The sequence below is a fragment of the Tamandua tetradactyla genome, chromosome 3, assembly GCF_023851605.1.
Source record: "Tamandua tetradactyla isolate mTamTet1 chromosome 3, mTamTet1.pri, whole genome shotgun sequence".
Taxonomy (NCBI): Eukaryota; Metazoa; Chordata; class Mammalia; order Pilosa; family Myrmecophagidae; genus Tamandua; species Tamandua tetradactyla.
Genome location: NC_135329.1, coordinates 214,251,320 through 214,277,124, shown reverse-complemented (window position 1 = coordinate 214,277,124; position 25,805 = coordinate 214,251,320).

The window sequence follows — 25,805 nt, the reverse complement described above, 5'->3', positions numbered from 1 at the left end:
GAAATAGACTTTCTCAGACAAAGAAAATTTGAGGAAATTTGTCACCACTAGATCTGCCTTTCAAGAAATGTTACAAGAGGTTCTTCAAAGAAAAGAACACAAAATAGGTCAGAAACTTGATCTACAAAAAGAAAGGACAAGCAGTCAAGAAGGAATAAATGTACCTCTGGGAAGATGGTGGAATAGGATAGGCTGCGTCCACCCTTGCTCCAAGGAACAGTCAGAGCAGCGACAGAAAAACAACCAGGACAGCAATTCCAGAGTATAAGTAACCTGAGGAAGTCTTCTACACTGCATAGGGAGGTCCTGGTGAAAAAGCTGAGGAATTCAGATGCAGAGAACTGGAGACCATGCAGCTAATACAAGAGCCTAACATGCCCCTTTCCAAACAGGGACCTGGAGCCCACAGGAGGGCATGAACAGGGAGGGGGATGAGGAAGTAAACCAAGCCATGCTCCTTGAATGCACCACATACACACACACACACACACACACACACACACACACAGCACACGCCCGTGCACATCGCCCTCCCTTGCCCAGCACCCCAAGCCCCTGTGTCCCACATACCTGAGCCCTGATCCCACCCACACCACAAGGACCTCCAACCCCTGTGCCCTGCCATCAGTGCATGCGTGCAAATGCAAATCCATGCCCTGCCTCCTTGCCCCACACATGCACACACCTGTGCCCCACCAGCACCTCGCTTCCCCAACCTCTGCACCCTCCCTCCCCACGCCCTGCACATGCAAAAACTTGTACCCTCCTCCCCCCGGCCCTGCACACCCTATGAACAACTATATGGCAACAAACTAGACAACTTAGATGAAATGATTAAATTCCTAGAAACACACAAACAAGCTACATTGACTCGAGAAGAAATAGAAGATCTTAAAAAATTAATCACAAGTAAAAAGATTTAATCAGTCATCAAAAATCTTCCTACAAAGAAGAGCCCATGGCCAGTTGGCTTCACAGGAGAATTTTATCAAACATCCCAAAAAGAACCCTTAGCAATCCTGCCCAAACACTTTGAGAAAACTGAGGAAAAAGGAACATTACTTAACTCATGTTATGAAGTTAACATTACTCAAATACGAAAACCAGGGAAAGATATTATAAGAAAGGAAAACTGCAGGCCAATCTCCTTAATGAACATATATGCAAAAATCCTTAACAAAAATACTACCAAATCAAATCCAATGACACATTAAAGGAATTACACACATGACTAGCTGGGGTTTGGACCAGCAATGCAAGGGTAGTTCAACACAAGAAATTCAATCACTGTATTACAGCACATTAGCAGATAGAAAGGGAAAAATCACATGACCATCTTGAGTGATGCTGAAAAAGCATTCGACAAAATTCAACATCCTTTTCTGACAAAAACACTTCAAAAGGTAGGAATCAAAGAAAACTTCCTCAGTATGATAAAAGGCATATATGAAAAACCCATAGCCAGCATCATACTCAATGTTGAGAAATGAAAACATTCCCTTTAAGATCAGGAATGAAACAAGGATGCCCTGTGTCAACACTATTATTCAACATTGTATTAGAAGTCCTATCTACAGCAATCAGATATGAAAAAGAAATAAAAGACAACCAAATCAGAAAGGAAGAAATAAAATTTTCGTTATTTGCAGATGACATGGTACTGTATTTGGAAAATCTTGAGAAATCTAAGCCAAAGCTTCTTAAGCTAATAAATAAATTCAGCAAAGTGGTGGGATATAAGACTAATGTGCAAAATTCAGTAATGTTTCTATACACAGGCAATGACCTAACTGAGGAGAAAGTTAAGGAGAAATGCACCCAAAATAGTAACTAAAAGAATAAAGTATTTAGGAATAAACTTAACTCAGTATGTAAAGGACCTGTACACAGAAAACTACATAACATTGCTAAAAGAAATCAAAGAAGATCTAACTATGTGGAAAGACATTCCTTGCTCGTGGATAGGAAAGCAAAATGGAATTAAGATGTCAATTCTACCCAAATTGATCTACAGATTCAATGCAGTACCAATAAAAATTTCAACAACCTACATTGAAGACTAGGAAAAGCTGGTTACCAAATTCATTTGGAAGGAAAAGAGACCTCGAATAGCAAAAAATATCCTAAAAAGAAAGAACAAAGTGGAAGGATTAACATTTCCTGATTTTAAAGCTTATTATAAAGCCACGGTGGTCAAAACAGCATGAAACTAGCACAAAGATAGAAGTATTGACCAATGGAATTGAACTGAGAATGCAGAGATAGATCACCAAATTTGTGATCAATTGATCTTCGACAAGTTTTCCAAATCCTCTGAATTGAGACAGAATGGTCTTTTCAATTAATGGGCATAGAACTGGGTATCAATAGCCAAAAGAATGAAAGAGGATCCTACCTTACACCCTAATCAAAGATTAACTCAAAGTGAGTCAAATACCTAAATATAAGAGCCTATGTTCCAACTCCTAGAAGAAAATATAGGGAAACACCTTTAAGACCCACTAATAGGAGGTAGCTTCCTAAGCTTTACAACCAAAGCTCAAACGGTGAAAGAAAAAATAGATAAATGGCAACTCCTCAATATCGAATGCTTCTGTACCTCAAAGGGCTTTGTCAAAAAGGTGAAGAGGCAGCTAACTCATTGGGAGAAAATATGGAAAATCATCTATCAGATAAGGGTTTGATATTCTCTATACATAAGGAAATCATACAACTCAGCAACAAAAGAACAAATAACCCAATTATAAGGTGGGCTAAAGATATGAGTAGACATTTTTCTGGAGAGGAAATGCGGATGGTTAAAAAGCATATTCAAGAGATGCTTAATTTCATTCTCTATAAGGGAAATGCAGATTAAGACTACAATGAGATATGTGCCACCTCGCACCTATAAGAATTGCTGCTATTAAACAAACAGAAAACTGTGAATGTTGGAGAAGATGTGGAGGATTTGAGGCACCTATGCACTGCTGATGGGAAGGTATAACGGTGCAGCCGCTATGGAATACAGCCTAGAGGTCCCTTAGAAAACTAAATATCAAGTTGCCCTATGCCTGGCAATACCACTACTTGGTATATACTCAGAAGAGCTGAAAGGAGTGACACACACCAGATTTGCACACTGATGTTCATAGTTGCATTATTCATAATTGCCAAAAGATGGAAACAATCCAAGTGCCCATCTACAATCCACAGATAAGTAGATAAACAAAATGTGGTGTGTGTATATATATATATATATATACATATATATATATATACATATATATATATACATATATGTGTGTGTGTGTGATGGAATATTATGCAGCAATTAGATGAAACTACATCATAAAGCATATGGCAGCATGGATGAATCTTGAGGACATAATGCTGAGAAAAATAAGCCAGACACAAAAGGAAAGACAATGTATGATTTTGCTTTTATGACCTTGGTAGAGGTAAACTCAGAGGCCTACAACGCAGAGAATGGGGAACCTAGAGATGCACAGAAGCTAGAGACGGGTAAACAGTTAACTAATGAGGTGGAAGTTTAATGTAAGGGAATGGATACAAGTGAAGACAGTTCATTAGTGGGGCTATAAGTAATATTCCATATTGAAGGTGAACATGATTGAAAGGGGTTATATAGAACCATGTATCCCACCGATTAACACTATAAAAATAAATAAGTTCTTGATGAACCACTTCAAAGGTATGAATCTTGTACAAAGAGTAAATAATATTGGTGTATAGGGGGAAACTACTATTGCACGCCATGGGCCCTGTTTAAAAGGAAGAAATCACCAGCACCACAGCAATACCAGAGGTAAACAATTGGGGATGGGGAAGAACAAGAGTTGAGGGGAGGTTTGGATTTTCTATTTGGTGAGGGTGTGTTTGTCCGTTATTTTTCTCTTGGGAGAAATGAAAATTGTCTAAAATTGGGAGTGTTGATTATATCACTAAGTGAGGAACGGGTTGGTGATTTTGGACATTATACCTGATGCCTAATGGATGGCAGTGGCTGAAGGAGACACTGACTGAGAAGTAGAATGGCAAGCCGTGGTATATATATATATCATCCAATATTCAGCTGCTATAGGAATGAAGTTGTGAGGCATGTATATTGGTTTGAATCTGTCGTGTACCCCAGAAAATCCATGCTCTTTAATCCTCATTCAATATGGGTGGGATCTTTTTTATTGTTTCTGGAGATGTGACCCACCCAACTGTGGGTAGTAAATTTGATTAGATGGTTTCCATAAAGATGTGTCTCTCCCCATTCAAGGTGGAGTTGTTTGCTGGATCCCCTTAAGAGGGAACTATTTTGGAAAGAGCTGACAGAGCCCATATAGCGAGAGATCTTTGGAGATGTGGAAGGAAAATGCCCCCCAGGGAAACCTTATGAAATGAGGAGAGAAAGCTAGTAGGCATGCCTTCCCAGGTGAAACAGAAACCCTGAGCTTCATTGCCCCTTTCTTTGGAGTTGAGGTATCGTTCTCTGGATGTCTTAATTTGGGCATTTTCATGGCCTTAGAACTGTGAAGTTGCAACTTAATAAATTCCCTTTTCAAAAGCTTCTCTGTTTCTGGTGTATTGCATTCTGGTAGCTGACAAACTACAACAGCATGCAATGATATGAATAAACCTGGGGGACATAATTAGCCAGAAACAAAAGAGAAAATAAATATACGGTCTCATTTAGAAAATAGTTATAAGAAAATTGAGGCCTAGATTATAAGCTCTTATAGCAGTCATATTTAGTACAGAACCGTAATTGTTATTTCTAGATTTTAAGAGGCTGTACTATATAAATGCATAAAAGAGTATTTCCCTGGAACTCTGGGTACCCGTGGGACACCTAAGACTCAGAGTAGGAGTTCTCAAGTTTTGAAAATCAACATGCCACATACAATAACTGCTAAAGAAACTGAAAAAGACATCAGGCTTCAATTAGAGATAAGAATGAAGCTGAGTGAATTGGAATGAAGGTAAATCAGAACACAGGGGTAAGAAGGACACTGTATTTTAGAACTTTACTTGCAGTATGAGATGAAAGGAAGAGAGATTTATTTTATCCAAAGCCTAAATTTTTGATAGCACATAATCTAACTTAACTTGACTAGATACATCATTTAGGCAAACCAAACACATGGAGCCCAGAAAGTGAGTAAGGGCTTGTAATTCTGTATAGCTTATTGTAATGCCCAGAGTATGTTGAGCAGATAATTTTAAAATATTGGCAAGGTCTCTTAAGAGATGGGAGAAAAAAAATGAAACTATTGAACTTTACCACCGGGAAAACCCCTAATACTATCCCAAACACTAGGGACTCCCAAGTCAATAGATCAAGCCCTATGATCTTGAGGCCTGCTTATTTCTGTAGTGGAGAAGATTAGCCTACTTATAGTTATGCCTAAGAGTTATTTCCAGAGGACCTCAGATGTGGACTCTCTTTCTCTCTGCTCAACTCTGCAAGTGAAATCACTGCCCTCCCCCCTACATGGGACATGACATCCAGGGGTGAAAGTCTCCCTGGCAGCGTGGGATCGACAATGCCATCCTGACCAAAGAGGGAAAAAGAAATGAAACAAAATAAGGGATCAGTGACTGAGAGAGTTCAAGTAGAGTGGAGACGCTACTCTGGAGGCTACTCTTATGCAAGCTTTAATGAGATATTTCCATTTATCATGGATTGTCAAACCTCAACCAAAACTATCCCTGTCAATACTAAAGAGCACCTAGGGCTCTATCTGAGATTCTACAAATAGTTCCATGCTCTAGGATTACTTTCCAGAAACCTACAACCTCCGGATGGGTTCCTAGGCCAGATAAGTCCTGAAACCCAGAGGGACCAGCTTCTCCAGAGCATCATCTAATTCCATCCCCCTATCCTATATTATCATAAGCTTTTTCCAGCATGAAAAAGTTAGAATGGACATAGCTCAAATACCCCTAAAGATTGGGAGAAAGATCAAAGGAGAAGGTGGAGTTATAATAAAGAAGATAGGATTTAACAAATGAGTATGACTGTTGAATTATTATATTGGTATTTCTTTCAGTCTTCAGTGTTTGGGAACAGCTAGAAAAATTGTGGAACTGTAACCCACACCAAACTTTGAAATCTGTTCTATAACTAATTGTTCCAGTGTGCTTTGAAAATTATTTCTTTTTTGTGTATGTGTTATTTTTCACAATAAAAAATATGCACATATATAGGCTTTAAACTCAGACTGCCTAGGTAAAAATGTTGATTCCATTGATTATCATATTTCTAACCTCGGAAAGTAGATGAATCCTTTCTGTGCTAGTTTGAAAGAATTATGTACCCCAGTAAAGCCATGTCCTTTAATCCCGATATAATATTGTAGGGTGGAAACCTTTTATTAGATTTTTTCCATGGAGACTGATGCACTCAATTGTGGGTGTGACCTTTTGATTAGATGGAGATGTGATTCTGCCCATTTAAGGTGGGTCTTGATTAGTTTACTGTAGTCCTTCAAAAGGGGAAACATTTTGGAGAAGACAGTTGTTTCGGAGCCAACAGAGATGCTGACATTTGAAGATGTTTGGGGTGCCTAAACACAGAACAGATGCCTCGACAGGGACATTTGGAGATGCAGAGCCCAGCAGATGTTGCCATGTTTCTTCCCATGAGATGCTAAGCAAGCAAGAACCCAGAGGTGTGTCCTGGAAAGCCAAATGAAGACACATAGATGTTTAGAGAGGAAACCACTGGCATCAGAAGCTGGAAGCAATGGAATCCTTGAGTCAAGGAAGGCTTGAGTCAAGGTATTTTTCTCTGGATGCCTTAGTCTGGATGTTTTTACAGCGTTAGAATTGTAAACTTGTAACTTAATAAAGTCTTTTTTTAAGTAAAAAAAAAAGAAGGGAGGAATGAAGGTAAAATAAAATCTCTTATTTTTCTATTTTAATGGCTCTAAAGTGATATCAGTTTGTTCAAAATAATAAATAAGAACAGTATGTTAAATAATTATAGTTTATGAAATGAATGGCAGCAATATAACAGGGGATGAGAGGGAAGAATTGGGAATATTCTCTTATAAAGCAGCTGCACTACCTGTGAAACAGTGTAATGTTACTTGAGAGTGGACATTAACAAATTGTAAATGTATACTGCAAACTCTATGGGAACCACTAAAAAAGTTTTAAAATTGCATTTGATATGCTAGAAGGAGAAAAAATGAAATCATAATAAAAATGCAGGAAAAGAGGGTAAGATGAAAAAAAGAAAGAAAAACAAGGTCAATGAATAGAAAACAGCAACAAATATGGTAAATATTGATTGAAATAGACCAATAGTCACTTTAAAAGTGAATAATTCAAATATACCAATTAAAAGATAAGGGCTATAAAAGTGAATTAAAAAAACAAGATCCAATTATAATGTTGTTTACAAGAAACCCCTTCAAATATAAAGGCACAGATAGATTAAGATAAAGATATACATGTTAATAGTAATCAAAAGAAGGTTGGAAATCTATATTACTTTCAGATATAAGCAACTGTCTGAGCTAGGAAAATTACCAGGGGTAAAGAGGGATATTACATAGCGATAAAGGGGTCAATTCTCCAAGAAGTTATAACAATCCTTAATATGCATGTGGCTAACAACAGGCATCAACATATGTGAGGCAAAAACTGAGAGAACTGCAAAGAGAAATAGAAAATCCTATTGGAGACTTCAACACCCCTCGGCCAGTAAGTGACATATTCAGCAGGCAGGAAGTCAGCAAGGATAGAGCGGAACTAAACAGCACCATCAATCAACTGGATCTAATTGACATAAATAGAATACTTCAACAGCAGCAGGGTACACATTCGTCTCAAGTTCACATGAAACATTCACCAAGGTAGACCACATCCTGGCCCATAAATTACATCTTTAAAAACTTTAAAAGGACAGAAATCATACAGAATATGTTCTCAGATCATAATGGAATTATAAACCAACAACAGAAAGATAGCTGAGAAAACCAAAAATATTTGAAGGTTAAACAACACACTTTCAAATAACAAATGGATCAAAATAGAAGTCTCAAGGGAAATTGAAAAATATTTTGGTCTAAATGGAAATACAAGTCACCAAAATGTGTAGGATGCAGCAAAATCAGTGCTTGGAAGAAAATTTTTAGCATTGGATGCATTTATTAGAAAAGGGAAAAGATCTAAAATCAATAATCTAAGCATTCATTTTAAGAAACTAGTAAAAGAAGAAAAAATGCAATCCATAGAAAGCAGAAGAAAAGAAATAACAAAAACGAGAGCAGAAATTAATGAAATTAAAAACAAGAAAACATGAGAGAAAATTGACAAAACCAAAAGCTAGTTCTTTGAAAATAAAATTCATAAACTTCCCCCCAGGCTAACCAAGAAAAAAAGAAAGATAACACAATTTAATATGATCACAAATGGAGAAGGGGTCATCACTATTGACATTATAAGCATTAAAAAGATGATCAAGGAATATAATAAACAACTCCAGGCCCACAAATTTGACCACTTAAATGAAATGGACAAATTCATTCCTCAAAAGACATAATCTACAAAAACTCACACAGGAAAACAGATAATTTGAATAAGTGTATATCCATTAAAGAAATTGAGCCAACAATTCATAACCTCCAAAGCAGAAAGAACTAAGTTCCGATGGTCTTACTGGTGAATTCTATCAGTTATTTAAAGAAGGAATGATAACATCCTATGCAAGGATGGCTTAACACTTGAAAATCAATTATGGTAACCCATTACATCAACAGGCTAAAGTAGAAAAATAATATGATGATATAAATAAATGCAGAAAAGCATTTGACAAAATCTAACATCCATTCATGATAAAATCTCCCAGAAAACTGGGAATAGAGGGGAACGCCTGCAACAAGGTAAAGAAAGCGCACAATAAATACCACAGTCAACATAATGCTTAATGGTGAGAAACTTCTTTCCCCTAAGATTGGGAACAAGACAAGGAAGCACTCTCTCACCACTACTATTCAATATCATCCTAGAAGTCCTAGCTAATGTGATAAGACAAGAAAAGAAATAAGTAGTATATATATATATTGGGAAGGAAGAATAACACTATCTTTGTTAGCAGGTGATATGATGGTTTACATAGAAAATCCCAAAGAGTTGACAAGAAAACTCCCCAAACTAATAAGAAATTATAGAAAGGTGGCAGAATAAAAGGTTAATATAGAAAATTCAATTGTTTTTCTATAACAAGCAATGAACAATTGGATTTTGAAACAAAAATACAACACCATTTTCATTAGCATGAAAATGAAATACTTAAGCATAAATCTAAAAAAATATGTCTAAGATCTTGTTTCAGTTTGCTAATGCTACTGGAATGTAATATACTAGAAATGGATTGGCGTTTATAAAGACAAATTTATTGCATTGCAAATTACCATTCTAAGGCCATGCTAATCCCCAAATTAAGGCATCAACAAGAGGATACATTCACTCAAGAAAGGCCAGTCATGTCTGGGGCTTTTCTGTCACATGGGAAGGCACATGGTGGTGTCTGCTGACCCTTTGCTCCTGGGTTTCATTGCTTTCAGCTCCTGGATCTAGTGACTCCTTGCTTGAGTGTCTGTCTGTCTCCAAGCATCTCCAGATGAGTATCTGCTCACTTCAAGGACTCCAATAAGATGATTAAGACCCACCCTGAATGGGCAGGGCCACATCTTCACTGAAACAACCTAATAAAAAAAATCCCACCCATAATAAGTCTGCACCAGCAAAGACTGGAATAAAAGAGCCTGGCTTTTCTGGGGTACGTAACAGTTTAAAACCAGCATAGACATATATGGGGAGAACTGCAAAACTCATGAAAGAAATCATACAATCTCTAAATAATTGGAGAGTTTTTGCATGTTCATGGATAAAATGACTCAGTATTATTAAGACAGCTCTTTCCAATTTGATCTATAGTCTCAATGCAATCTCAGAAATCAGTCTGTGTCTATTGACAAATTGATTCTAAAGTTTATATGGAAAGGCAAAGGACCCAGAATAGCCAACACAGCAGTGAAGAATAAAGTTACAAGTCAGACACTACTCAACTTCAAAGTTTACTATAAAGCTGTAGTGATTAAGACAGTTTGATTTTGGAAAAAGAGATAAATAGATCAGTTTAACTGAATAGAGATTCCAGAAATAGATCCAGACAAATATAGCCAACTGATCTTTGATAAGGAAGCAAAAGCAATTCAATAGAGTCTTCTCAACAAAGAATAGTCTTTTAACAATTGGTGCTGGAAAGTCTTCAAATCCACATGCTAAAAAAACACAAATCTAGACACAGACCTTACATCTCACACACAAAAAATTAACTCAAAATGTAAAACACAAAACTATGAAACTTCTGAAAGATAACATATGAGAAATTCTAGGTGACCTAGAGTTTGACAATGACTTTTTAGATATAATACCAAAAGCATGATCCATGAAAGAAAAAACTTGGACTTCATTGAAATTTAAAACTTCTGCTCTGCAAAATACACAGTTAAGGCAATAATAAGAAAAGCTGTGGCTTTTCTTGGAGAAAATATTTGCAAGACATATATTGGATAATGTTTTTGTATCCAAAATATAAAAGAACTCTTAAAACTCAACAATAAGAAAACAAACTGCCCAATTAAAATACGAACAAAATACCTGAACAGATACCACACAGAAGAAGATAAATAAATGGCAAATAAGCACATGAAAAATGTTCATCATATCTCATTAGGAAATTTCAAAGTAAAGTGAGATACCACTGCACACATATTAGAATGACTATAATCTAAAATACTGATAACATCACATACTGGCAAGGATGTGGAGAATAGGAAATGTATTAATTGCTGGCAGGAATGCAAAATGGTGCAGCCAGTTTTGAAGAGAGTTTGGCTGTTTCTTATAAAGCTAAACATAGGTTTATCATGGGATCCAGCAATCAACTTTCTAGGCATTTACCCAAATGAGTTGAAAACTTAGTGTCCACTCAAAAACCTGCACATGCATGTGTATGGAAGTTTTATTCATAATTACAAAAAATTGAAAGCAACCAAGATGTCTAATAGGTGAATGATGAACTTTGGTATACCATGCAATGGAGTGACATTCCAGTGACATAAAGAAAAGATTTCTTATCAATCTTTTCAGTGAAAAGAAAAGGTTTCTTACTAAACCATGAAAAGAAATGAAAGAACCTTAAATGCATATTGCTAAGTGAAATAAACCAGTATGGAAAAGCTACATATTTTATGATTTCAACTATAGGACATTCTGGAAATGGCCAAACTACAGAGGCAGGATAAAAAGCTTTCTGTGTGTTCTATTTCAATTTTTCTGTTTTCTTTTTCCTACCCTCCTACGGATTATTTGAATGCTTTAAATGTTCTGTTTTGCTTTATTTGTTGTTTTTAACTGTATCTCTTAGAAAGGCATTTTTAAAAAAAATTTGCATGGGCAGGCACCAAGAATCAACCCCAGGTCTCTGACACGGCAGGCGAGAACTCTGCTGACTGAACCACCACGGCCTGCCCTTATTAAGGTTGTTTAAAGTAGTTCTTGATGTTATATTATATATACATAATTTATCATAATCTACTGATGTCATTATCTACCAGTTCAAGTGAAGTATACAAAATACTTCACCTTCCTTTATCCTCCCTCATTTACATCGTCTTTAACATTTCCTTGACATAAATTTAGAACCACATCAGATAGCATGACACTTTTTGCTTCAATTGTCAAACATGACTTAGAAGACTCAAGAGGAAAAGGAAAGTCTATATATTTACCCATATTTTTGCTTACAGTGTTCTTTCTTCTTTCCAGATGCTCCGTACTTCTTTCATTTTTCTTCTCTTTTCTGTTTAAAGAACTTCCTTTAGCCATTATTTTAGGGTTGTTCTGTTAGCAACAAATTCTCTTAGTTTTCCGTTATCTGAGAATGTCTTGATTTCCTCCTTTTTTACCAGGTATAGGCCTCTGAGTTGCCAATTCTTGTCTTTCAGCACTTAAAAATGTTGTGCCTCTTTCTTCTGGCCTCCATGATTTCTGAAAAAATTTTGTCATTTAATTGATTTTTCTCTATAGGTAAGGTATCACTGCTTTTGAGATGTTTTCTTTGTCATTATCAGAAGTTTCACTACGGTCTATCTTGTCTGTTTCTTGATCTTTATTCCGTTTTGGGTTTCCTCTGCTTCTTACATCTGTAGGTTTGTGTGTTTTGCCAAATTGAAGAAGTTTTTGTCCATTATTTATTTGAGTATTTTTTCAGCCCTTCCTCTTTCTCCTCTCCTACTGGGACTCTTCTGTCAACAAGTTAGATATTTTGTTAAAACCCCACAAATTCTGACGATCTACCCTTTTGGTTTCCAGTCTATTTTTTCTGTATTGTTCAGATTGGATAGTTTTTATTGTTCTATCTTTCAGTTCGTTGATTCTGTTCTCTGTCTCCACCGTTCTGTTTTTGAGTTCAACTGTTGAGTTTTATTTGTTATTGTGTTTTTCAGTTCTAAAATTTTCTTTTAGGTCTTCTTTAGATCTTTAGATCTTCTAGTTCTTTGGTGAGATTTTGTACTTCTTCGCTGAGTGTTTATGCTAGTGTTGCATTTATTTCAAATGTGTTTGTAATTGCATTTGGAGTATTTTGCTGATAGGTGCTTTGAAAACTTTGTCAGCTAATTCTTTTCTCTTGGTGTTGGCAATACTTTATTGTCTCTTAATTCAGTTTGAGATCTTCCTGGATCTGTCTGTGAAGAGTGATGTTCAACTTAAACCTGAAAATTTTGTGCATTATAATATGGGACTCTGGATCTTGTTTAAATTTTCTGTTTTAGCTGGTTTCCTCTGACTCCACTCCAGCAGAAAATGACGCAGGGGAGCTGCCTCATTACTGTCAGAGGTGGGTAGAAGTCTCCTCAGTCAGCCTCTATTGATACCTGAGAGATGAGGCCTCTCTTTACTGCTGGGTAGGGGTTGGAGTCCTGGCTTCCCCTTAGGCCTCCTCTGACACCATGGGGCACCTGTGTCTCTGTCTTGGGGTGCAGTCTCCATTTCTGTCCCTCATCTAGAGGTATATTTTTCCTTACCCTGTCACCTACTCTCTTCCCTGGCTTCAACATTTTCATTGTGTATCCTTAAAGCCCTGTCCTCTATTGATTTTTTTTTTCTCCTTAGACAAGACAAGAAAGCTGAAGTGGAAATGCTTTCCCCAACTGGAACAAGGTTTCAGAATTGTCTTCTGGTGAGCTCCTTCCTCTTGGAGACCAGGCCTGTGTTAGTGAGAAGAGTCTGGGTGGGTTTTAGGCCAGGGGAAGAGTCTTCCTCAGGTTCTCTCTTTGAGTACCTGGTGGATTCCTAGAGTGAAAGCCTAAGTAAGCATGGGTGCACTGTGTCCCACAAGGGACACTCTAGGTGAGTCAGGTAACACTGTCCTGGTTACTGCTTCCCAAAGAGCAGCTCTCCTCTATTCTCCTGGACTCCTTGCCATTGCAGTTGTGACATTTTTACTCATTTACTGTCATTTTAGTGGGCTTCAGCCAGGAGCAGAGATAAACATGTATATTGAGAATAATATTGCCATCCCTTCTGACCGACAATCAGCTCTGATAAGTCTTAACATTTTAGTCCATTTATTTCAGATATATTTTTAAAGAAGTAAACAGTATAAAAATGACTAAACTCCCCTTTACGCTACTTTCCAATCTCAGAGCTCTCCTCTTCTCTCTAGAATAATACTTGAATTTGGTGTTTCTCATTTATTCATGTTTCTATATAAATATTAACAGTTGTGGAGTTGTTTATTATGTTTTTTTAAAATTTTATACCCATGGTTTCCTACTGTATGTCTCTTCTAAAAATTATCTTTTGAATTATGCAATACTTTGGTCATAAAAAGTATATAAAATAATGAACCCATCACAAATATTAAAAGATGTTAGAATTTTGATGAATGACTTCATATTTCTTTTTGTGGAGAAATAAAGTATTTGTAGCTCCAACTGATGCTTCTCTACCAAAATCACTTCCTTATTCTCTCTCCTTTCTTTCCTCCATAGAAATAACCAGTACCCTGACATTGGTGTATATTACTTCCATATATATTAATGTACTTTAACTACATATATACTGTTGTGTTGCATTTTTTAAAAATTAGATAGTCTCATTGTGAATGTGCCCTCCTGAAACTTAACCTTTCCATTAACAGTTACATTAAAAAAATTTTTTTTTATTAATTAAAGAAAAAGAAGAAATTAACACAACATTTAGAAATCATTCCATTCTACATATGCAATCAGTAATTCTTAACATCATCACATAGATGCATGATCATCATTTCTTAGTACATTTGCATCGATTTAGGAAAAGAACTAGCAAAACAACAGAAAAAGATATAGAATGTTAATATAGAGAAAAAAATAAAAATAATAATAATAGTAAAAAAAATACACAAACAAACAAACAAACAGACAGACAAAAAAAAAACCTATAGCTCAGATGCAGCTTCATTCAGTGTTTTAACATGATTACTTTACAATTAGGTATTATTGTGCTGTCCATTTTTGAGTTTTTGTATCTAGTCCTGTTGTACAGTAACAGTTACATTTTTGATATTTATCCATATGAAATCTCTCCCATCTCCGTTTGGATTGCCCAATGCTGTCACACCAACTCCGTGTGACTGTTGACCGTTTGAAATACGGCTGGGCCAAACTGAGAGAGATGTGCTTTAAGTATAAAGTACTCTCTGGATTGCAATATTTAGAACATAAAAAAATAATTTACAATCTAATTAATAGTTTACATGTTGAGTACATATTGAAATTCTATTTTGGGCATAGGGAGTTAATAGCATATATAATTACATTAATTTCACTTATTTCTTTTTACTTATTTTAATGTGGCTACTGCAGAATTTAATCCTATGTTTGCAGCTTTCATTGTATTTCTGATATTCTATGCTGATGTAGGTAATTCCTTTTTATCACTAAATTTGACTTCTATTAAGTGAATAACCCTGTTCATTTGTGTCCTCCATTCACTTTCTTCTCTGCAGGCCCTAATGGAAGGTTTCCAGGTACAGACTCCCACAAGGGCCAGAGGTTGAGCTCATGAAGCTTTGGGTTCTCAGGTCTTCAACTAGGCTAGACATTGCCAAATCACACACAGAGAGGTTTTACCAGTTTACGTTAACACCAACGAGTTGCGGGAATTCTACTTCTGCATGTACTACCAGCGCTTGTTGTTCAGACTTTTTTTTTGTTTCATGAGGTGAAATTGAAATCATTATTTCATTTCCCTCATGATTAGGAAGTTGGAGCACCATTTCAGAAATCACTTGCTCACATTCTCAGGTCATTTTGGGTCATTTTGAGTTGCTTATCTTTTTTATTGATTTGCAAGTCGTTTTTATATATTCTGTATATCAGTCCTTTGCATTGCAGATATGTTTACACAATTTTATGCATGTCTTTGTTTTGGTATGTGATAGGCCGAGTTTTTATTTTCACATGGTTCAGTTTACCAGTTTTGTCCTCAGTGGTTTATGCTTTATACCTTGCTTAAGAAGTTGTTTTCTTCATAATGTGTTAAATACAACTTTCATCGTTATTGATCTTGTCAGCCTTTTTTGGGGGATAATTTAGTTGTTATTTTGTTAATACCTTAAGCTCAATGCTTACTTAATTTATTTTATTCTTTCTTTACTTTTAGCAAGAGTTGCTTAGGAGAGTCCATTTTTTCAATTTCCAAACGGCAGGGCTTTGATTGTTATTGGTTTTTTTTGGTTTTTCTTAATCTTCCTACTTAGATTACCACATTCATTTTATTGCACTGTGATCAGAGAATCTGGTCTGTGTATTTGCATCTTTCTCTAGGCCTCCATTTAAATCACGAGGTCGCGGCATTTGGCCACCCGTATGGCCAAATGCAAAGGCGTGCCCCCTGCGTGGGTGTTGTGTGCGAGGATGGCACTGCCAGGCCCCGAGAGCTGTTCCCAACTCCCAGCCCTGCTGCTCAGTGGAGAAAAGTCTCACGTCCGAGCCTGACCTCCTAAATCACAGTGACCCCTGAAGTAACTCAGTTCATTTGGAATTTAACTGATCAGGCCAGCAAGCCACCCTTTCTTTCCCCTCCCCTGTACCCATTTCCATGGACCACCAACCCACTGAGAAGAGCAGCACAGCATTGCCCCTGAGAATCCTCTGCAAAGGCGGACAACGGGACACGACTTAAGTCCCCTCCAAATGTGTGCCTTCACCAGCTGGACATTTGCTCCCGACTCTACTCCGCAGTTGTCCCCTGGTCTCCTGGCCAGGCTGGCTCACAAGAGGCGGTGCGATGAGTTCCACATGGCGGTCAGAGCCTAAATAATCATAAGGACTGAAACAGAAAAGCTAGGAGTGTGAGCCTTGCTGATGATTACGTTTCCCAAGAGAAATTCTTGCTTTACCTACAAGCCCTCCTTCCCTTGTGGGCACTGGGGATGAATGTCCTAAATGAAATGCCCCTTCCCCTGGCCCCAGAGATCCACAAGCCTCTCCCCAAACCACGTCTCCCCAAGCCCAGGCGAGCCACCGTCCGCTGCTGTCTCTCAGGGGGCTGTGCAGAGCCTCTAGCTGGCCCTCGGACCAGGGTCCATCCGAGCCCAGTGGATGACCCTTCCCTCCGCCTGAGTCATTCCCTGTACTCACACTGTCTCTAGGATACCATATTTTCCAAGGTCCTGGCCCCAGCAGAGAGCTATGTATCCTGTTGCTTTACACATATTTATTGAAAGTTATAAGCAGCTGCTTTCTATGTCTGCCAAGTGATCCATTTTCATAATTCTCCTCTATTCTGAAAAGCAGTTGATTCATCCAAGGAAGACATCCAAATGTCAGACATTGGGGCAAAAATTCCCTTTATATTGTAAAAACGTTATGCTCAAACGTTGCCTGGTTACTCTTGTTTTAACTCTGCCCCGTAGCCTGTCCCAGAACTATGCATCCAGCGCCTTCAGAAGTGCGATCAGGATGTAAACCTTTCTGAAGACTTTTTTTTTTTTGAAAGTGGAAGAGAGCATGACCCTGTATCCCTTAGGATAACAGTATCAGCAAATATCTCCTTTCAGTATCTCAGCCACTTCCCAAGGGGAAACTGCCACGTTTTCTTTTTTTATGCTTCCCAAACATGCACATATGATTGTGTGAGCACGAGCACACACACACACACACACGGTCCCTTAGCATTGCAGACAGGATCCCAGCTCCTTCCCACCCCCACTGTGTCTAAATCCCTTCTGCTTTCAGCCCCAATTCAGAAAAACGAAAGCTTGCCATATATTAGCTCCTTGACCAACCAATGGAATTACACTTTGGGTGAGAATTAACTTCTAAAGTCTGTAATGCAGGTGATTTGCACGGTCATCAGTACCTTGTGAAAATCCGTAACACAGTGTAAAATGTCTCTGTGCATCACTGAAGCCTAACTTTCCAGCGCAACAGTATCACGTATTCCTCTAAGGCTGAGCATCAGGTAAAGCGGTTGATGGCAGAAAGGGTCAACTTGCTAGAAAAATCTATGTAAGTAAACAGGAACATCCTTTCAGTGCAACAAGAGGTTCACACTTGGAGATTGAGGATTGGATGTCACACTCGGGAATAAGACTGAGATTGAAGATTGGATGTCATACTGGGGAATGAGACTGACAGCAGTTTTCTCACTCGGGGGTACACAGGCACTATGCTGTCAAGTACAAGGGCAGGTGGAATTACTCACGAGTTGTTTCTTAACCTACCTGTCTTCACATAATTGCACTCAATTTAAATGCACATGTGATGTGTTTGTGTCATCTTTACTCAACTGAGGTACGTGGGGATTCTTGATTCATTTTAGCAGAAATTGAAATGGCGAGCATAAGAAAGGTATTTTCACCATACCATGTCCAGATTTCCAAAGACCTCTGTGAATTGGTAGATCGGACTGTAGAGAAATGCATCCAAAGTGCAGGGGGCTGATGCTGTGGGCTGCGTGTGGTCCCATGGGACCGTGCTGCTGAGGAAAGGATCTGCTGACAAATTGAAATTGAACGTGAATGGCGGAGGTGCAGGTGAGTTCTCTCCAAAGCACACTAGCAGGACCTCATTGCTACTGGTGGCCTAAATGGGGCGGCGTGAGTGCAGTAACCTTACCACTGGAAAAAGAATGGCAGCCAGGCCTGCTTTTGGGAGACTTCATGTATAATTCTGTTTCAGGGAAACAAAGCCAGAATTCAAAATGTGTATAGAATACAGACTGGATTTTAAATGGATGCTGAATATAATATTTACCCAAAAGAAGTGAAGACCAGAGTGGTAACTGCTTGTCTTTTGTATTTCATTTTTCTTGTGAATTGATTATTTCCCCTTTTGTTTTTAGGATTGCCATTGTTGAAATATGGGATGGTATTGGGGGAAGGGGGGAGGATATTGTTTTGCAACCTGATACCTTTCTGAACTCACTAGCTCTGATTCATTTCCATTTCTTATTTTATTTTCTGGGAATGACTAGTCTCTAGGTACTTCTCTACTTGGACTTCAGACTTGAGCTTGAATCCCTTTGGACTGAATTTTGGGATTAAACAGGGTCGGAAGGGTCCATCCAGTATGCTGACAGGAAAGTTGCTGTTTTGAGCAATCAGTTGGAAAAGTAAAGGAAATAAGACCACGCCTGCCCTTGAAAAGGGGGAGTAGAGTGTCCTGATATCCCCACCTTCTCTCTGTGGATGCCTGTCCCAGGGCCCAACGTGATCCTGGCACATGGTTACACTTCCTAATGAAGAGTGATGGGTGGCAAACGCCCCAGGTGGAGTTAGTTATGTTGTTTACCCATGCGTGACAATGCAATAGCCATGCACTTCCTCTCTTTATCAGCATTTGGATCTAATTTCACCAAAACTTTACTTATTTTAATCGGCACACTATTCAAATTACTTGCATCTTCTGGGTGCACAGATCAAGGCTTATTACTTAGGAATGTTCTCGATGAATGCTTACAGTTGGCCCAGAACCTGGTGTGTGGGTCTTTGTATGGGAACCAAAGTTCTCATTTCTTAACCTGCCCGTGCATGTCATTCCCACAGAGAACTGTCTGTCCCTCTTCAAAGGTCTTCTATGACCAGGCCGGGACTGTCTGTCTCTTTAAAACTATCATATTCTCAACATGTCTTTCCCCACCCAGAGGTTGTAGTTTTATTACTTCCCCTAAAGAAAAATGGTCTGTATTTAATTATTTAGTCTAGGGCAGAGAAAAGAGGGCCTAACGTGCCGGTGATGGAGATTTACCCTTCTCTGGAGGGGACCGTCTGGACCAAACATGGGGCCCTTTCCTAGGGCCCCACCCCTAAGTTTGCTCCTGCAGGGGGCCAGTGGGAGGCCCCTCCATGCCAGCACCATCTCTGGGGGCTCTGATTTGCCCCTGAGCTGTAGCACCTCACTGTCCCCGTGCTCCTCAGGGGCTGGCTACGGGTTGGTCCCACTGCCTCCTTAGCTGGCCTGGCAGGGAAGCATGTGAGTTTTCTCCACGGAGGCTGGAGGTGCTTTGGAGAAGTCCTTTGCCAAGGGGAGATGGGGACATGGAGAGGCTGAGTCTGTATTGGCTTACAGTTTTGGAGACTGGAAGTTCTACTGTCCGAGAATCCACTTCCAGAAGAGGCTTTGTTCTCTCCTGTCCCCCTTTGCCAGCTCTGTCCTTGGGCTGCCAGGACAGTGAGACACAAACCACCACCAGGCCAGACACTGAGATCTTTTAAAAAGAGCGTTGCTATGTTTTTCCAGTCCCACAAAGGGGAAAATAAAATCAAAAAGTCTTGGATGACTTTAGATTTGGAGCCCATGTGTGTGCTGCTAATCAAAGCCATGTGCACGTAGAGTGTGATTGCAGCTTAAAAAAAGAAAACGACTTCCAATCTGTTAGCGAGGATGAGAGGCAAGTGTTGATACTTCTGTGGATCCCACCAAGATTGCTAAAGGAACATTTCCGGGTCCGTGGTGGGGAGGACCCTGCTGGGAACATCCATGTATTTTATTGGGCTTGTCACCATATGTTAGTGATTTTCAGAGATCATTTCCTCTTTCTTTTGAGGGGGTGTTTTTTTTTAATAAGAAAAGCCTTTGATGCTTCTCTGGCATGGATTGTGTCTATATCATAGCACAGGATAAAACCAAAACCCTCCACGCCAGAGCCTCTTGGTTTCTCTGAGTGGAGAAAGCAGCCAAATACACTACTGAAGCATAGTCACATGTCAGGGAACAGAGCAGAGCCTCCCGGTAACGCCACTGCAGACTTTGCACAGAAAGTCCTGGCCGGAGGGACTTGTTACTGTGCCACATTGGTGCTCCTAGCATGGCCATAATAGCCATAAACCCATGGGGAGCACCAAACAAGAAGATTCTTTCCAAGTCACAGACCTTATCTTGCAAGCACTCCTGGGACAAGAATCCCAGCACAAGATTTAGTTACAAAAGGACTCCTAGGGTCACATGAAGGCAGGAGCTGGCTTGGTGCCAGCAGAGCATTAGATGCTGCAGGAGTTAGTTAGATGCTGCAGAATTATGTGAAAGGCGAGACAGGAGCCCTTCAGTACCCCGAAAATCCAAAAGGAGCCATGTGCTCCTGAACTGCATTTCCTACTGTCTGAATCTCTACCCCTCCCATGCCTTCTCTGTTCTTTCATACGCAGATGACATCTTGCAAACTTCTGAAGGTTCTTGCTGATTATGCATGCAAACATCATAATCATTGAATCAAATGGTTTGTCAGAGTGCAGTTAGTGATTAACAAATATTAATTTCATGTAACAGGACGGATGAATCTACCTCTCCACTCCCCAAAAAAGAGTCTAGAAAATGGCTTATCCAAGCCCTTTCCAGGAGCCATTCCACAAGCAATTTTCCAGGAGTTTGATGGTGTCGCTGGATCTTGAGTGGCAGGGTGGCTCTGGCTGTGCGATGAGCCTTGAGCCTGGGGCAGCGTGTCATCGTGGCGGACACCACCAATCCGTCCTGCGTGTCAGTCACACTTGCCCTTAAGTGGTGTCGTTCCCAGGCCTGTGTCCCACAACTCACAAGAAAATGTCTCATCATCCCATTTTACTATTAGACTATGAAGACACATGCCTCAGTTTGCCAGGCTGCTATGACAAACACCACACGCTGGTTGGCTTAACAACAGGAATTACTGGTGTACAGTTTTGGAGGTTAGAAGTCCAAAAATCAAGGTGTCAGCAAGACCAGGCCTTTTCCCTGAAAGCTGCAGGTTCGGGTGCTGGCTTGGCACAAGTCCTTGACTTGCCTCCTATCAACGTTTTCTCCTAGTGTCTACTCTTCTGATTTCTGCTGACCTCCAGCTTCTGGCTGTGAGACCTTCTGGCTTCCAGTTTCTTCTCTTTATGAGGCTTTCATTAACATGGATTGGGCCACCCCTTAACTAAAAAGAACATCTTCAAAAGGCTCTCTTTACAATTAGGTCACACTCACAGGGAAGCAGATTAAGATTTAGGCCATGTCTTTTGAGGGGCGTATGTAATTTATTCTACTACAATAGTCTCGAATACATGCATATATATCATAGCTTCTTACAAAAATCGGTCAGTATTTTGCAAAAAGCTTTACAAAAGGGTTTTGTAACCCTTTCAATTGAATTGAAAATTTACAAACATCTCTCCAGGCAAAAAAATAAGCCTCCACCCCATGCTGTCCAACATCTGCCCGCCATCCCATTGTATGGCTGCTCTGCTTACTTATGCAAGCAGAGACAAATTTATTGGGCCAGCTCCCTAAGCCTAAGGGTCAGGACCCCTTACTTCATGAACCCTTCCATGCCCTAGCCTCAATTCTGTGTTCCTAATTGCACGTCACTTTTCTTAAATTAAATAAGACTCCCTAAAATGTATTAGCCTCAGGGGCGGTGTGACGGTGGCTCAATGGCAGAATTCTTGCCTGTCATGCCAGAGAACAGGGTTCAATTCCCGGTACCTACCCAGGCAAAAAAAAAAGAAAGAGAGAAAAGAAAATGTATTAGCCTCAGGCCCACAGAAATGCTAGTAGGGCTATTTATGTTTGTTTATCTGCATAACTTACTCCCCTTTCATTCTTTGTTGTTTCTCTCTCCCCTGCCGAGGAAAGCATGCCGGGCCAGGCCATCCTAGAGACATTTCTCGATTCCATCTTTAGTCCCACTGTGTTTAGACGAAAGAAGCAGTGGCCTCTGCCCACCTGGACCGGCTCAGTACCTGCTGGCGGTGAACACTGAGATCCCTGCACGCCCCTCCAGGATAAGTCCTAAACCTAACCTGTCAAGTAGGAAACAGTCACCTACCTAGAGTCTGCAAGCTAGAGTCCTGGGTTGGATGGTGTTGACATTGGCTGGAAAAGCTTATACAATACCCAGTGCTTAGAATCTCTGGGGAGGCCCAGGCATCAGCATTTTAAAAACTGTCCAAGTGATTCCCATGGGTCACCAAGGCTGACAGCCCGCCTCTAGATGGAGGCTCACAGGCTGCAAGTGGCCTCAGAACCAGGCCAGGGACAGTGTCCTGGAATGGCAGGGAAGGCACAGAGGCCAATGCTGAAGGGTCCCCACTTGATTCTACTCTCACTGGCTAACTGCCCCTCCTCAGCATTTTTTAAAATGAAAACCCAAGCTTTGTAGGAGGGAAGAACAAGAAGAGCTAAAAACTTCTCATTTTGATATTTCCATCCACAGATCACTCACTGCCTCCTGTGTATTTTTACAAAACTCAGCATTTGACTAGGTGTTGACAAGGACAGCCATGCTCCAGCTTTGGAGCTGCAAAACCTAGCAGAACGCGCAGCCCATTGCAAGAGAGCTGATTTTAGAAGGACAGAAAACATCCTCCTCCCCCACCTAGATTTATGGGTTTCTTTGCTTTGGTAGGACCAAGGTCCAAAGCAGCTTCTGCTCTGCTTTAATCACCAGCAGCTTCTCCGTTGGTCCCTCTTCTAGGCCTTCCCCCTAGACAGTTGGGAAGCAGCCGTGCGGGGCAGAGCCGGCGGGGAGGCTCCCTGCCTTTTGATTTGTTATCACGCCGCTGTAATTGGCTGTGAGAACAGTCATTTAGCTCTGGCTCAGGAACCAGCCTCGAAAACTGGACGTGCTACTCAACACTTTGATTTATTTTTGATGTTTAAAGGATCATTAAAAATCAAATCCAAAGCGAAATAAACACAGTAAAGTAGAATTCCTTCGGAAACAATGGAAACCCTCTAGGTATGCCTTTTGAATTTGACAGTAGAAGGCAGACTGGTGTTTCCAGCCTTCAGGAGCATCTGTGGATCTTGGCGACACGGCCCTCTGGGGTGGGGGCACAGGGAGGCCGAGGGAAGAGGCTTTGAATTACGAGGGTTTTAGTGCTGGTGACACAGATGCGTGGGGAGCACAGAGGCCGGCTTGGGAAAAAGGGGCACTTTTCCCTCACAGCGCCATCGGAATTGAAAGCATATGTGATAATGACTGCTTTTCATCGCTGTGGGTTTCGGGCTCTTTCCAGTAAGTAGCAGGTTCACGGCGGGCTCTGTTCGCAGTGAACTAGGACCTAGAAGGGGGAATAGGTGAGGTTCCACCGCAAACATTTTGGCTGCGTTCTCGTGAAGTTTGAAGAACAATCACAACGCAGCTTACAGGTGAAGATTTTCCTTTTCCTTCGGGGCTCCATTAGATTCTCCCTGGAGAAAAGAGAAAGCTCAGCCAGAGATGCCTGGGAGGTGACATCCTGGCCTCCTATGCGGCCTCCTTTCCCATGCAAACTCAGATAATTACCCAGCCCTCTCCCAGGCAGCTGCGGTTTCCTCCTTAGGAACTCCCAGAAGTTACCCAAAACTGTAAAGTTGCATAGAACAGGACTTTCTCTTTGGCTCTGGGATCCCTCCCACGTGTCTAGCCCCCCCCACCCCCCCGGGCACACAGCCCCCTGCCTTGCAGAAATACTTCATTTCCTGGCACAGGGCGGAGCCACAGAGCTGAGGGCCAGATGTTACCCAGCGCACAGAAAAAGGGCCTGAGTTGACCGGCCCTGTCTCGAGTGCCATTTCCAGGGTCTTCCCCCACCCCCGCCCCTGCCCTGAGTGCCCTGTTGAGGCCCCTCCCGCCCTGGCTGGGGACCACTGCAGGCATGAGATTCCGTAAGGTTTCCTCCCCGTCAAGGGCAGCCGGGTCCAGCAGCGATTTACTCTTTCATTGCTGCCTCTGATCGTATCTCCCCCCACTGCCTTTGCTGTGCTAAAGCAAGGGGGGCTCCCTCAGGCTGGGGCCCCTCCGTCACAGTGTGCGAGAGCAAGGAAAGGCTTCCACGGAACAGAGCCTGCGGGCAGTGCCGGGGTGCCTGGCGGGGGTGGGGTGCTGCAGGTGCCACTGGGAAAACAGCGAAGGAAATGATGCTGGGCAAGCCACGCAGGCATGTCCCAGTCCCCGGTACCTGGGAGTCCACCCAAAGCTTTTCAGGTGCAGCCTGTCGGTCCTCAGCAGGGAGCGGTGCCTGACCCGCCCTAGGGGCACTGCCGGACCTTGTGGCCTCTGAGCGTGCAGATGGCTCACAGGGCTCAGGATGACACTTTGCAGCGTCATGATGCACCTGTGTGGTTGGCAGCAGGCGCAGACCCTTCTCTCTGAGTACAGGTCTTTTGTGAGTGGCTAGAAAGTCAGCTCTGAGTTTCAGTGAAAGGCCCAGTCATGGCTTGGGGACTGCTGTAGCTGGAAGTGGCCCCTCAAAATATATCCACATCCAAAATCCCCAGAACCATCAAATTTTACCTTATATGGTGTGCTGGTTTGAAAGGATGTATGTCCTCTAGAAAAGCCATGTTTTAATCTAAATCCCATTTCATAAAGGTAGAATAATCCCTATTCAATACTGTATGTTTGAAACTGAAATCAGCTCATCTCCTTGGAGATGTGATTTAATCAAGAGTGGTTGTTAAATTGGATTAGGTAGAGGTGTGTCTCCACCCATTTGGGTGGGTTTTGATAAATTTCCGGACTCTTATAAAAGAGGAAACATTTTGGAGAATGAGAGATTCAGAGAGAGCAGAGCAGAACAACATAGCCATGAGAAGTAGAGTCCACCAGCCAGCAACCTTTGGAGATGAAGAAGGAAAACACCTCCTGGGGAGCTTCATGAAACAGGAAGCCAGGAGAAGAAGCTAGCAAATGATGCTGTGTTCGCCATGTGCCCTTCCAGATGAGAGAGGAACCCTGACCGTGTCCACCATATGCCTTGTCACTTGAGAGAGAAACCCTGAACTTCATCGGCCTTCTTGAACCAAGGTATCTTTCCCTGGATGCCTTAGATTGGACATTTCTATAGACTTACTTTAACTGGGACATTTTCTTGGCCTTGGAACTGTAAACCAGCAACTTATTAAGCCATTCTGTTTCTGGTATATTGCATTCCGGCAGCTAACAAAGATGGCAATGAAAAGGGCACTTTGCTGATGTGACCGAGTGAGAATCTCAAAATAAGAAGATTATCCTAGGCTACTTCGTGGCCCATAAATGCCATTGCATGTGTCTTTAGAAGAGTCAGAATATTTTACCACACCCAGGAGAAGAGGAGACAATGTGACCGCAGAAGAAGATTCTGGGATGATGGGATCCGAAGCCACAAGCAGTGGGGAGTGAGAAAACTTTCTCCCCTAGAGCCTCCAGAGGGAGGCGTGGCCTGGCAACTCCTTGATTTCAGCTCAACACTCCTGATTGTGGATACTGGCCTCCAAAACTGTGTGAGAGTGAATGTACGTGGTTTAAGCCACCAGGGCATTGGT